The sequence below is a fragment of the Leptonotus elevatus genome, chromosome 1 (assembly GCF_054856555.1).
Source record: "Leptonotus elevatus isolate MCC_2025b chromosome 1, RoL_Lele_1.0, whole genome shotgun sequence".
Taxonomy (NCBI): Eukaryota; Metazoa; Chordata; class Actinopteri; order Syngnathiformes; family Syngnathidae; genus Leptonotus; species Leptonotus elevatus.
Window position 1 is genome coordinate 53,858,436 of NC_141239.1, and position 12,497 is coordinate 53,870,932.

General features: G+C 36.5%; 1 protein-coding gene and 1 pseudogene across 1 annotated transcript in view; one reads left to right on the forward strand and one right to left on the reverse strand.

Moving 5' to 3' along the window:
- Positions 1 to 5,788: 5,788 nt before the first annotated feature.
- LOC147184647 (uncharacterized) lies at positions 5,789 to 12,455 on the reverse strand (annotated as a pseudogene).
- The window catches only part of rbfox1 (RNA binding fox-1 homolog 1), a 332,184-nt gene continuing 330,718 nt past the window's right edge, over positions 11,032 to 12,497 (forward strand). Inside the window, exon 1 of the mRNA XM_086070103.1 lies at positions 11,032 to 11,122. The gene's annotated coding sequence lies outside the window, so the exon portion shown is untranslated. The remainder of the gene's footprint in view (positions 11,123 to 12,497) is intronic.

Below are 12,497 nucleotides of genomic sequence, written 5' to 3' on the forward strand. Positions count from 1 at the left end.
CTGACAGACGACATGAGACGCCGCTCTGATGAACTAATGGAAAAAGATGGTCTCCTGAACAGATAAGGCAACGTGGCCTACGTGCAGTCGAAAGAGATTCACTCTCCTAGTGCAACCCACCAAGTGTTATGATGGCAACAGTTTGAATGGAAGACATTTCTTCCACTTCCATTACAGTGGAACTTCTTAAGTTGCTCTGACTGATGATTTGTTCTGATTTTGGCCATATTTTCGTTGGTTCACAAAAAGACATTATAGAGTTAAATGATGCCACTCTGTGAGCTGTATTCGATCAGGTCAAACCCCACAGAACACTGTTTAATAAGTCTTAGTTAAATACAGAAATTCCCTCAATATTTGAGAGAACTGTTCTATTAGTTGATAACACATAATGTATCCCCTTTCAATATCTCTGTGTCCTAAAGTCTAGTAACATTCAAAACATTGTGTAGCTTTGCACTTCTGCCCTTTGTGCTAACAATTCTTGGCATTAAATCAGTAAGTAAGTAAGTACAAGATATAGGCTACATACAAAAATACAAGTGAAAACCCATAAAAAAGGAAAAGGCTGGCAACTAGCGGTGTTAAAAAAAAATCGATTCGGCATTATATCGCGATATTATAGTGCACATTTCTCGTATCAATTCAATATGTATCTGAATACATTTTTTAGGATCAAGTTTTGATGGAAATATTCAACAAAATGTCTTAATTAGGGTTATGATTCACACTTAAAGCATAAAAGAATGTTATATTAATGGAACATTAAGCCTTAACATTTTATTTCAATGCTGTTCAACCATGAAACCTGTCTGTTAAATGCAGTGGCTCACAGTTATAAGCCTGAAGTACATTTTCATACAAATCTTACAGTGTACATGTACAAGTTTACTGATTAGTAGTAAAAAAATAAATAAATTGATTTGTATCGGGATTAATCTGTATTGAATCGAATCGTGACCTATGAATTGTGATACAGATCAAATCGCAAGATAGTAGGCAATTCACACTCCGACAGGCAACCGTATTTTACTGTAAAGAAAGAAAATGCAGCAATATACTTGTAATTCAGTAAAATCAATGATTACAGAAACATACTGTAAAGTTGATAACTATGGAGGTAAATTTGGTGCAAAACTAACTTGTGCAAAAAATTTGTACCTGTAGAAAAAAGTCTAAATTTGTATCTGTAAAAGTCGTGATTTGTATCTGTAAAAAAAATGTGTGCCTGTAAAAAAAAAAATTTGTGTCTGTAAAAGAAATTTGTACCTGTAAAAAAAAAAAGTGTATGTGTAAAACAAATTTGTATCTGTAAAAACAAATTTGTACCTGTAAAAGTCATGATTTGTATCTGTACAAAAAATTTTTTGTACCTGTACAAAAACTAGAAATTTGTATCTGTAAAAGTTGTGATTTGTACCTGTAGAAATGACAACTTGTAGTCAAAGAAGTCGCCACTAGGAGTCACAAGTGGGTTTTCTGCTGCTGTTCAGTGACGTGAGTTTTGCCCCATTTGTCGCGCTACAAATGGAGCAAAACTAATTTGTACTTGTAGAGCGCCGTGATTTGTACTCGTAAAGAAGGGGGCGGGCTCTGGTGTAATGAAGGGTTGTTTTGACCAATCAAGTGAGAAGGATTTGAGCGGATTGGAGCGCAACGTCATTGGTTTAGCGAACGACGGTGGCGGGACTCGCGGAAGGATACAAGCAGGACACATCGTCGCCAACCAACATACATATTAAGAATACTTCAGTCTCTTTTGGTTTTTGCTATTACAATGTAAGTATTATATTACTTCATCATTCTTTCAAATATTGTTGTTTAAACGATGGTCATCCAACCTGTTTTTATGATTAGCATCACATATTTAGCTTTCTAGCTAGCTGGCATTTGATTTCATGCTAAAGCAGTCTAGTCATTATCGTCATTTCTGGCGCCACGGACTTAATTGCATCTCATGCTTTGGAATATTGTGGCTATATGACAACAATGAACAACTAAACTACTTCATTATATGCCAAGAATGGTGCAGTGTGCTGCTCCCCTGTGTTGGTTAAAATTGTTATTTCTTGTATTAGTTAGCTGGCTAACAAACGAATTCATGTAGCTCACATATGCGCCATTGACACAGGTACTGGAGGGAAGATGCACCCAATCGATGTTATGTATGTACACATTTGACTCCATAGTGTTCTTTATCTTGTTTTGCCTTCTAGAAAAATGACCGATCAGAGCAACAGCTCTTCGCTGCAGCAGCAGGTGAGCGGAATATCGCTACTGTCTTGACATTAATGGTGTGTTTTTTTTAAGTGGGTGGTCGACATATAGTTCACCAGCGCTCCCTTGAGCTTCTCGTAGCTTCAACTCAGTGTCTGAGTTCTTTTCAGGTCTATTTTGCATACAGTATTCAGCACGCACACCATGGGTCTGGTGCGGTTCTTGTCAAAGTAATAGTTATGCAGTAGTCTAAACGCAAAGTTGTGAGCCTGATGTAGTTTAATTTAGGAGAGTTACCAGTAGCAAGTTTATATGTATAGCATAGATGTATACAATAGTTACATAACAACTAACGGGAGTTTCCATTTTTAATATTAATTTATCAGTTATGATGCCGTACTACTACTACTGTTACACTCAACAGGACGAGCATTTCGAATAACCCAACCAACCTTAAAAAACAACTGGCCTTTTGTAAATAATTCAGGAAAATGAGACGTCATCCCTTGATTGTGTAATTTGACAAATTCCTCAGGCGTAGGTGGTATCACTTTCTTAGATGTGGTAATCATGAGCCAGTGTAATTAAGTAGGGGTTGCCTAGTACGTGGCGATTTGATCCGTATCACGATTCAGAGGTCACGATTCTATTCGATACCAATTAATCCTGATACGAATCTATAAATTGTTTATTGCGTGTGTTTGTTTTTAACTCAAATTTAGAAAATACTCATCAGTTAACTTGTACGTGTACACTGTAAGATTTGTATGAACATTTATTTATTTACTAATACTAAACTTCAGGTTCATAACTGTGAGCCACTGTATTTAACAACAATCTGTTGAAATCTGTTTGATGTTTGAACAGTATTGAAATAAAATATTAAGGCTTAATGTCCATTAATATAACATTCTTCCATGTTTAACGTATGAACCCTAACCCTAAAGTAAGACGTTGGTTGAATATTTCCATTAAAAAAATTGAGGTTTAAAAATAGATTCGGCCGCATATCAATTCAAGAATTGTGCTGTGCGCTGTAATTTCGTGATATATTGCTGAATCTTTTTTTAACACCCATATAATTAAGTCATATTAGTATCAAACACTTCACAAAAAAGAACAGACATACTGCAACAAAATATTTACTGTATATTAAATCTGAAATATGATATACTATCCAATATGATAAACAATGCAATATTAGTTTATGATCATTTACAGTCCAGCTGGTTTTCAAACCTCAACATCAAGAAGCTATATGACTTCCTTAGAGGATCTATCAGTGGACCCGTTACTTAAGCTGACCCATGAAATCTTTTCAGTGGTCCATCCTTGTTCCAAGATGTGTCTTTAAAACAATTTACTCCCTCCTTAAAACGGCTGCATAAGAAAATCTTTTGAGTTGCTTCCAAAGATTTGAGGGACAACTTGGAGCTCGTAGTTGTATGTTTCAATTAAGACAATCGAGATGAGCCCTTTTGTGTGATTTGTAGTGCTGTAGTTGGTTGTTTCCCCCTCTTTTTTTGGGAATGTCTTGTATTTGATCCATTAAACAATTATTTAATTAATGTATATTTTCATTTTTCAGCTGTTCAGCACATGTGACAACACATCCATTTAGTCACTCAAAAATCTCATGTTCCAGCTGTCTCTAATTGCTGTATGCAGCCTTCACATACCTCTATATTTTCAGAATACACTAAATGTGGAATCAGCAGTCCGTGTGCTGCTTGACTGCTTAAGTCATCAGCTTGGAAGCACCACAAGTTCTTCACCTGTTGCTCAACCTACATCCCAGCACACTGTTCAACCAGCAGCTATGAGGCCTACCAGCAGTGTCATAGCCAGACCAGGCAGTGCAGCAATTGTGGCCAGTGGCCATTACAATGTGATAGCTTGTTATTGAAAAATGGAAGCCAATATTACATTGGTTAACGATATTACGATTTTAGAATGAGAGTACTCATGTGGTATGTAGCTTTAAAAAACAACAACTTTGTACCATTGAATTTTTTTTTTTTTATTAAATATAATATATTTAGAATATATATTTGTCTTTGAGTCACTGACAGATATTAGATCCTTGACAATTTAATGTTCACTAATTAAATTTTTTTTGTGCTTCATAGATGTTTCCCAGTGTTTGCTTAGGGTTAGGGTTATATTATTGAATATTCGTCATCATATGTTCAGTTATGCAAACATTTTTAATGTTTTTTCCTTGTTCCAAGGAAATTTTGATTTGGAATCATTTTCAGTGAACAATTCCAACCTTGAACAAAGTCTGACGAGAAATCAACAATCACATGTTCTCCTCAGCAGGATACACATTTCATTGTTAGGCTGTTGAGACCACAACATCAGCCTTCACACAATTAACACCCATGTGTGGATTGACCATATGTATAAATTAGAGAGAAAATTGTAAAATAGAATGAATTGGTTCAATGCCAACTATGGTGCCATAATGATTGTCTCATTTGCTGTCCTAGGTTGTTTTGGACCTAATCAAATGGCCTGAGGAATCTGGGTTGGACGATGAAGATGGTTACTCCGTTGACTGTAGATGTAGAATAATGGGGTACTTGCGTCAGTTTGTGAGGACAGGTAAATTACATGTTGATATTTGTGCACATTTTGTAATGCATAAATGCAGATTTTCAAATGTGGTTGAAAATCAAGTTTTTTTTAACCATTTTTTCTTGTTTATGAACACAAGTTGTATTATGAGTATTAAGCATAAGCATACACATATTGCTACAAGGCAGAATTTTAATTTATAGATACATCTGTGATTTGATTTTCTTAAATGATCATCCTCTAGCAGGGATCACTTTTTTTCCCAGATGTTGCAGAACCTGTTTTTTTCTCAAAAAAATACATAAATTAAATTATAAAAACAGTAATCTAATTGATTATTGTTACTTAATAGCATGCACAACTTAATTCCACTTTTTTTCTCCTTTTTTTTTAGAGTCTCAAGAGAATCTTAAAAGACTCCTGAAGTTCTGGGTGGGATGGGAGATACCCATGCCAGATATGAAAGTGGAGGTGGTGAGAGCGGAACATCCCACGTCTTCTACATGCTTCCAAAACTTAAAGTTACCTGGCCACTACAGCCATTACACAGAATTCAGTGACCATTTAAAGAACTGCATCGCCACAACTGATACTGGTTTTGGTTTGGTATAGATCAAAATCTTTATTTCATTACTTTAAATAATGTAGTTCTGATGTTTTGCTAGATAGGTTCTTATTACAGTTCATTGTCAATTTGTACGAAAAGACAATTCAAATAACTATCAGCGTTTTAGTGTAGTTTGCAGCACAATCAATGAACCAAATTGTTATGTCTGTCAATAAAGAGTCTGCTTGCTGATTGAATAGTTTCTTTTTATATATACATTTACTGTAAATGAATGTGCTCCACTTTTAACAGGTTGTTTTCTTAAAGTGTAAGCAATTAAAAAAAATAATAATAATACAAACTTTATATAGTACTAAATTATAAAATGTAATTTAGTGCAGGCAGTTTTAAACAAATAACAGCCCAGAAGCGCTTGGCTAGACCCTACACATAGTTTATACTGTGCATGTAGTTCACTGCAGCCAAATAATGGTCTACTCCCATGCGTGTAGAAGGTCCTGCTAGATCCACAGCAGCATGGAGTCCAGCCAGTTCTTGAGGTGTCAAAGGGCAGTCAGTTTCAGGCACATAGACACAAGAGTCGGTGTTGCTGGACACAAGACCACTACTCTCCCAGTTCATCAGGGGGATGTTCAAATCCTGTAGTTGATACGAAAAACAATTCATTGTCTACTGTTTAAAGTAAGTTTTGCTTACCAAATTGTTAAAAGTACTTACAACATCATTAGACTCTTGTACATTATAGTGCAGTCCCATGTGCCACAGTTGGTTCGGGGTACGATTTCCCTCGCTGCTCATGGGATGACTGTCCCAGCCATCTTTAAAAACATCAAGCTGGGCTTGTAAGCGAGGAATGAAGACATAATGGCAGCAGAAAAGGTGAACACTGCTGGACAGGTCCAGGAGATCATCTTCCTCCATTTGGTGCAACACAGCATAGTAGAGGCAAGTGACTGCTGTGTAGACATCTCGCCAAAGACGTTCAATTCTGTAATGTCAATGTAATTGTGCCCCCCCCCCCTTTTTTTTAATTAAAGAAGACATTTTAAACCATGTAAAAAAGTGAATCATATTTGGACAAACAAGCAACTGGGTGCAACAATTAATCAACTACTTGGCTATCCAATTAATTATTTAATCATTTTTGAGAGCATGTTTGAATTGTTCTAAATCCTTTTAAATTTAAGCATTTCAATGGCAAATGTTTTTTTTCTATTATCAACAAAAAAAGTAGTTTAAAATGATAAATGCAGTTTCATAAATGAAACAAACATTCCATTAATTTCAAGTAATGAGAAAGTAAGGGTGATTAAAAAAAAGAACATAGCAGAATTCTTTACCTTTATTTTGTACATTATTACTATTTGTATGTGTTGGAATGTCACCTTTGAAAATTAGATGTTGCATCTCAAGGGGATATCCTATAAAGCTACAAATCAAATGAAAATTAAAAATCATGCGATATTGCAAAAATGAAAAACTGTAGCTTGGACTTGTGTTGTAAATAGCTTCAAGTTTTTAGGTTTTACAAGTGGTTAGTGTCTACCACTGGCAGTAAAGACAACCGTAAGTTGCCAATGTTGATTGCAACTGTTACTTGGTCTTTCATGTAATTGATATTTGATGGAAGTGGTGGAACATAAACTTTGTCTTTAACATACCACCACAAGAAGAAAAAAATAAAATCACACACACAGAGGTTCTGCCAGGCCAATTACAGCCATCGACTGCTAAGTGAAGTTTTCATTCAGTTCATTCTTTTCTCTTTTTCAAATAGGCTAGATGTTGCCCGTGCTGCTGGTGGTGGCCACATTAACCACTTCAAAAACAAGAATAATTTGAATGTATTTACATGTGTCTAACCGGAAGTTTTCTGTGTTGTTATTATTATTGTTTTTTAATATTGCGTAGATTTTGGCGTATTATTTTTTCTTTTTTTTTACTCACCCTGTAAACTTACAAGGTTATGAATGTGGTAGTTCCATAAAAATGAAGTGTCTTCTAAAGTACCTCTGATTATGCACTTTTCCCTGCAATGAAGCTGTTTTTGCCAACTCCTCTTGTGGAGAACATCAGCTGGGCTACATCCACATTTTCCACCCCATGGTCACCACGAACCCTTAAGAAAATGTAACAAAAATGAGAACTCCTATTAATTATGCATTACACTTCACTGAAACGAAAACCTTAAAACAAGTCAATGGTTAGAACAGGTAGATTTACACTATTAAGGGTAGGATAGGCTAGGTGATGATGTCTTACTAACCTTTGAGGTAAGCCATACTTCTCAACAGCTTCATTGAAGAAGGCAAGGGTTGTGGAGGCTCTGTTATTATTTGCAACAGCAAGATACATTATCTATGTGAGAAGAATGGAATTGTCCCATTATGACTTCAAACAACTGTACTTTTTATTTTCAAATGATCAAAGTACGTTAACAATAACAATATCAATTTTAAGTGTCAATTTCAAAGCTCTTAACAAATACAATTTCAATAACCTTTAACAGTCATGTAGTAGTTAAAACAGGATTATATTTAAAAAGGTAAAATGCAACAATAATACTCAATGCAATTGGTGTAATGGCACTTGAGAATATCTCATTCTCTACCTTGCATCTGTTTAAGAGATTCCATAAGAAATGAGTCTTTATAAAATGTCAAAAAAGAAAACATGTAATCTAATTCTCAGATAAAGAGTGCCAGCGAAGTCTTAGCATAAAGTCACAGGTAACAGATGATGGAGTTTTGATTTGTTACTGTAAGTGCAATTAAAGCTTTTCAACTAAAATGACTGTAAGTAAGAGTATTACAGTACTATTATGTTACCATTGAAGAATACAAATGCAAAGGTGCTCCCAAAGAAAATGAAACCGATTTCTGAGGTAGCCATCCTAAACTAGTACTACAATCTGAAGGTCTTCAAAAACAAAAAACAACTAATCACAATTGAAATGCCTGATTCAATGACAAAAAGTTTAGACGTTTAAAGGGAATATCCAATTATTTATACCTTCCTTGAGAAACCATCGATTCCTCCAAATATCACCATATTGTACCTTCAATGACATTTGAGATAAAGAAAAACATTAGGTATTATCACTTTTTTGCACATAGTTAAGTCATGTACAGGTAATATGTTTTGATTTGAAAAACATAACCAACCTTATAAGTTTGTGGTTTGTGTCTATATGCATCAGCGATCTTGGGCCTGGGACAGAGTATGTTCTGCGAACAACACACCTCAATGCTGACATTCTCAGCACAATTCCTGCTGTGTCAACCCTATGCATCGATGCACGAATCCTCTGCCACTGTACACGATGCCCCTGTGCCCGCAACAATCCCATCATTAATCTGTACCCAGCATGTGGGTTGCAGTGGTTTATTTGTGACACCAGGTTGTCAAGCTCATCATTAGTCAATTGACTGTACAAGGCCCTAACAGACATACCCCAGCTGTTCATGTTTCTCTGCAGCGTCCACCTAGAAACTCCTAAAAGTCTGGCAATGTACGATGCAGATAGCCCTATGCTGAGGAGCTCCGAAACATATTCCCTACATATTAAAATTTTTGGACAACCAGGTTTTGTTCTCCCCACAGGAACCGTTACATGAAGCTCCATTTCATCTTGGGCAGAGAGTAGACCATGCACATCAGTAAGGGCTTCATACACTTGCTGAGGGATCTGAATTTGGTTAGCTAGTGCACTCAGTAAAACCATGTCCTGTGAAATTATAAATTGTAGATAGTCCAGGTCCAGAGGGGCACGCTCAAGGGCAGCTGATAGTCTGTTATGGAGTCGGGCCAGTAAAAGATTCAGCAGCAGTTCCTAGAGAGAAATATAGGGTGTCCATAACATGTTTACAATTTTTAAAACAATATATTACAAAGGCAGTTGTTGAGATGTCTTAAACAGATTTGTTTTATTTTAACCAGTGTTTGTTAATTAAAGTATTCATTCATATTGAATTTATTTGTTTCAGATACTGTGTTGATGGATGGTAAACCTGCAGCAAACATGGCAACAAATCGAGTACCGTTTTCATGTGCCTGGTGTAAATGATGATGCCCATATAGAGGTCTATTAAATTAAGTTTAAAAAAAAACTCACAAAAATGAAGGTACTTAAAATATCTCAAAATTGTTATAATTGTAAAGAGACTTTTGGGACACTCTGTATAGGTTGTGTGTAATGTGCATAATTATTGATTACATTATTATGCAAACAGGAAGAAATAATAATAAAAAACACACCATTAATGTCAAGACAGTAGCGATATTCCGCTCACCTGCTGCTGCAGCGAAGAGCTGTTGCTCTGATCGGTCATTTTTCTAGAAGGCAAAACAAGATAAAGAACACTATGGAGTCAAATGTGTACATACATAACATCGATTGGGTGCATCTTCCCTCCAGTACCTGTGTCAATGGCGCATATGTGAGCTACATGAATTCGTTTGTTAGCCAGCTAACTAATACAAGAAATAACAATTTTAACCAACACAGGGGAGCAGCACACTGCACCATTCTTGGCATATAATGAAGTAGTTTAGTTGTTCATTGTTGTCATATAGCCACAATATTCCAAAGCATGAGATGCAATTAAGTCCGTGGCGCCAGAAATGACGATAATGACTAGACTGCTTTAGCATGAAATCAAATGCCAGCTAGCTAGAAAGCTAAATATGTGATGCTAATCATAAAAACAGGTTGGATGACCATCGTTTAAACAACAATATTTGAAAGAATGATGAAGTAACATAATACTTACCTTGTAATAGCAAAAACCAAAAGAGACTGAAGTATTCTTAATATGTATGTTGGTTGGCGACGATGTGTCCTGCTTGTATCCTTCCGCGAGTCCCGCCACCGTCGTTCGCTAAACCAATGAGGTTGCGCTCCAATCCGCTCAAATCCTTCTCACTTGATTGGTCAAAACAACCCTTCATTTCACCAGAGCCCGCCCCCTTCTTTACGAGTACAAATCACCGCGCTCTACAAGTACAAATTAGTTTTGCTCCATTTGTAGCGCGACAAATGGGGCAAAACTCACGTCACTGAACAGCAGCAGAAAACCCACTTGTGACTCCTAGTGGCGACTTCTTTGACTACAAGTTGTCATTTCTACAAGTACAAATCACAACTTTTACAGATACAAATTTATAGTTTTTGTACAGGTACAATTTTTTTTTGTACAGATACAAATCATGACTTTTACAGGTACAAATTTGTTTTTACAGATACAAATTTGTTTTACACATACACATTTTTTTTTTTACAGGTACAAATTTCTTTTACAGACACAATTTTTTTTTTTACAGGCACACATTTTTTTTACAGATACAAATCACGACTTTTACAGATACAAATTTAGACTTTTTTCTACAGGTACAAATTTTTTGCACAAGTTAGTTTTGCACCAAATTTACCTCCATAGATAACAGTTCAACGGCTGTAAAATAACAGTAACTATAGCTGGCAACACAACTGCCAATATTTTACTGTTACAGTATTTTATTCAGTACTACAATTGTTTGACAGTAGGGGCTGCATATTTCCCTCCCTATAACTGCCTTATTTTGAAGGCATCACTATGCATTTTCCGGTCTCACGGCCCCAGTGCAGCTGCAGCTAGCTAACTTTACAGTCACAGCTGAGAGGCAGTAGAGCAGAAGTGAAGTGAGACGCGGAGCGCGCGCGGGTCCCACCAGCAGTGAGTGTCTTCCTCAGCGGAGTGTCCAGAGGTGCGCAACCAGGTGAGTGGAGCAGCAACCGGCAGCACACCAAACGTCTGCTAACAGTTTAATGCACATCTACGGACACATCTCACTGTCATACTGTAACACCTCGGAGGTGTGTGTATAGTCACATCAAGCTCTCTGTTTTCTGAGGTCGTGGGTCTTATAGCTATGTTGATGCCTGAAGCTGTATTGTGGTGGCTTTAAATAATTAACGAGTTGATTCAACAATTAAGCGTTTTATTTATTTTATTTTATTTTTTAATTACCTTAAGTTACTTGCCAAGCTTGATTGTTCCTGCTAAGTGGATCCTTTCTGCTGGAAGTACTGTGCCTGTATGCGATTGAGTACCTATACTTGCATGTTTTCACGGTTTGTTGGGCTCACTGAACAACGTTCACCATTTTTATGGTGTACATGGAAATTTTAGACTACTTTTTTTACAAGCTTTTTTTTCATGTTGTTGTTGATGCATTTCCTTTTTGTTATGAACTTATCTTTATAAATCAAGCAGGGTAAATATGATGGGGTTGTGTGAGTGATGTGAGTTGTGCTTTGTAGCTGTTTATTTTTTTTTAACAGTATGCCACAGAGGTGAACTAGTGGTTTGTACGTCTGCCTCAGGGTTCAAATATTGGCTTAGACCCTCCTGTGTGGAGTTTGCATGATCTTCCTATGCGTGCATAGGTTTTCTGCAGACATCCCCACCCCACACACACATTTATACATTTTATTTTTAAGACCTTAAGTGTGAATGGTTATGGTTGTTTGTTCGTCACTGTGCACTGTGATTGGCTGGTAGCCAGTTGCCTCTTGCCCCAAGTCAGCTGGGATAGGCACCAGCTCATCACTCACTGTAATGAGGACAAGCGAGAACGGTTGGATAATCGGAAAGTCTTGAATGTTTCTACTTGTGTGGTTTGTTGTCTGTTATGATTACGGAGTTTGCATATCGGTGACAAAAATTGGAGGACCCAAATGCAGGGAAGAGCAAGGAGTGCTCACAAAAAAGAATGTATTATAAAAAAGAACAAAAAGGCAATAGAAGCTATTGGGAGGAATCAAAAACTAAATTAAATTCCAAAATGAGATTCAAGATAACAAACCAAAACTGAGCAAACTAGCTACAAAAGGAAAGAAGAGAAAACTCAGGAAAAGCATTAGTAAGTGCGGTTCCATTACCCTCAAAATTGTGCAAAATGCACATTGCGGGAAAGCAAACTGGTAATGGGAAAACAGAAGTAAAAAAAAAAAACCTCAAAATATCGCAAAAACTTTTTTACGCTCCCATGAGGTGGTCTTTGGGACGTGCATTTCAAAAAAGTGTAGTGGAGACACTTTCTTCTCCATTTCTAGCCATCATGTGACACCGCCCGGTCACAGATGAGTAAG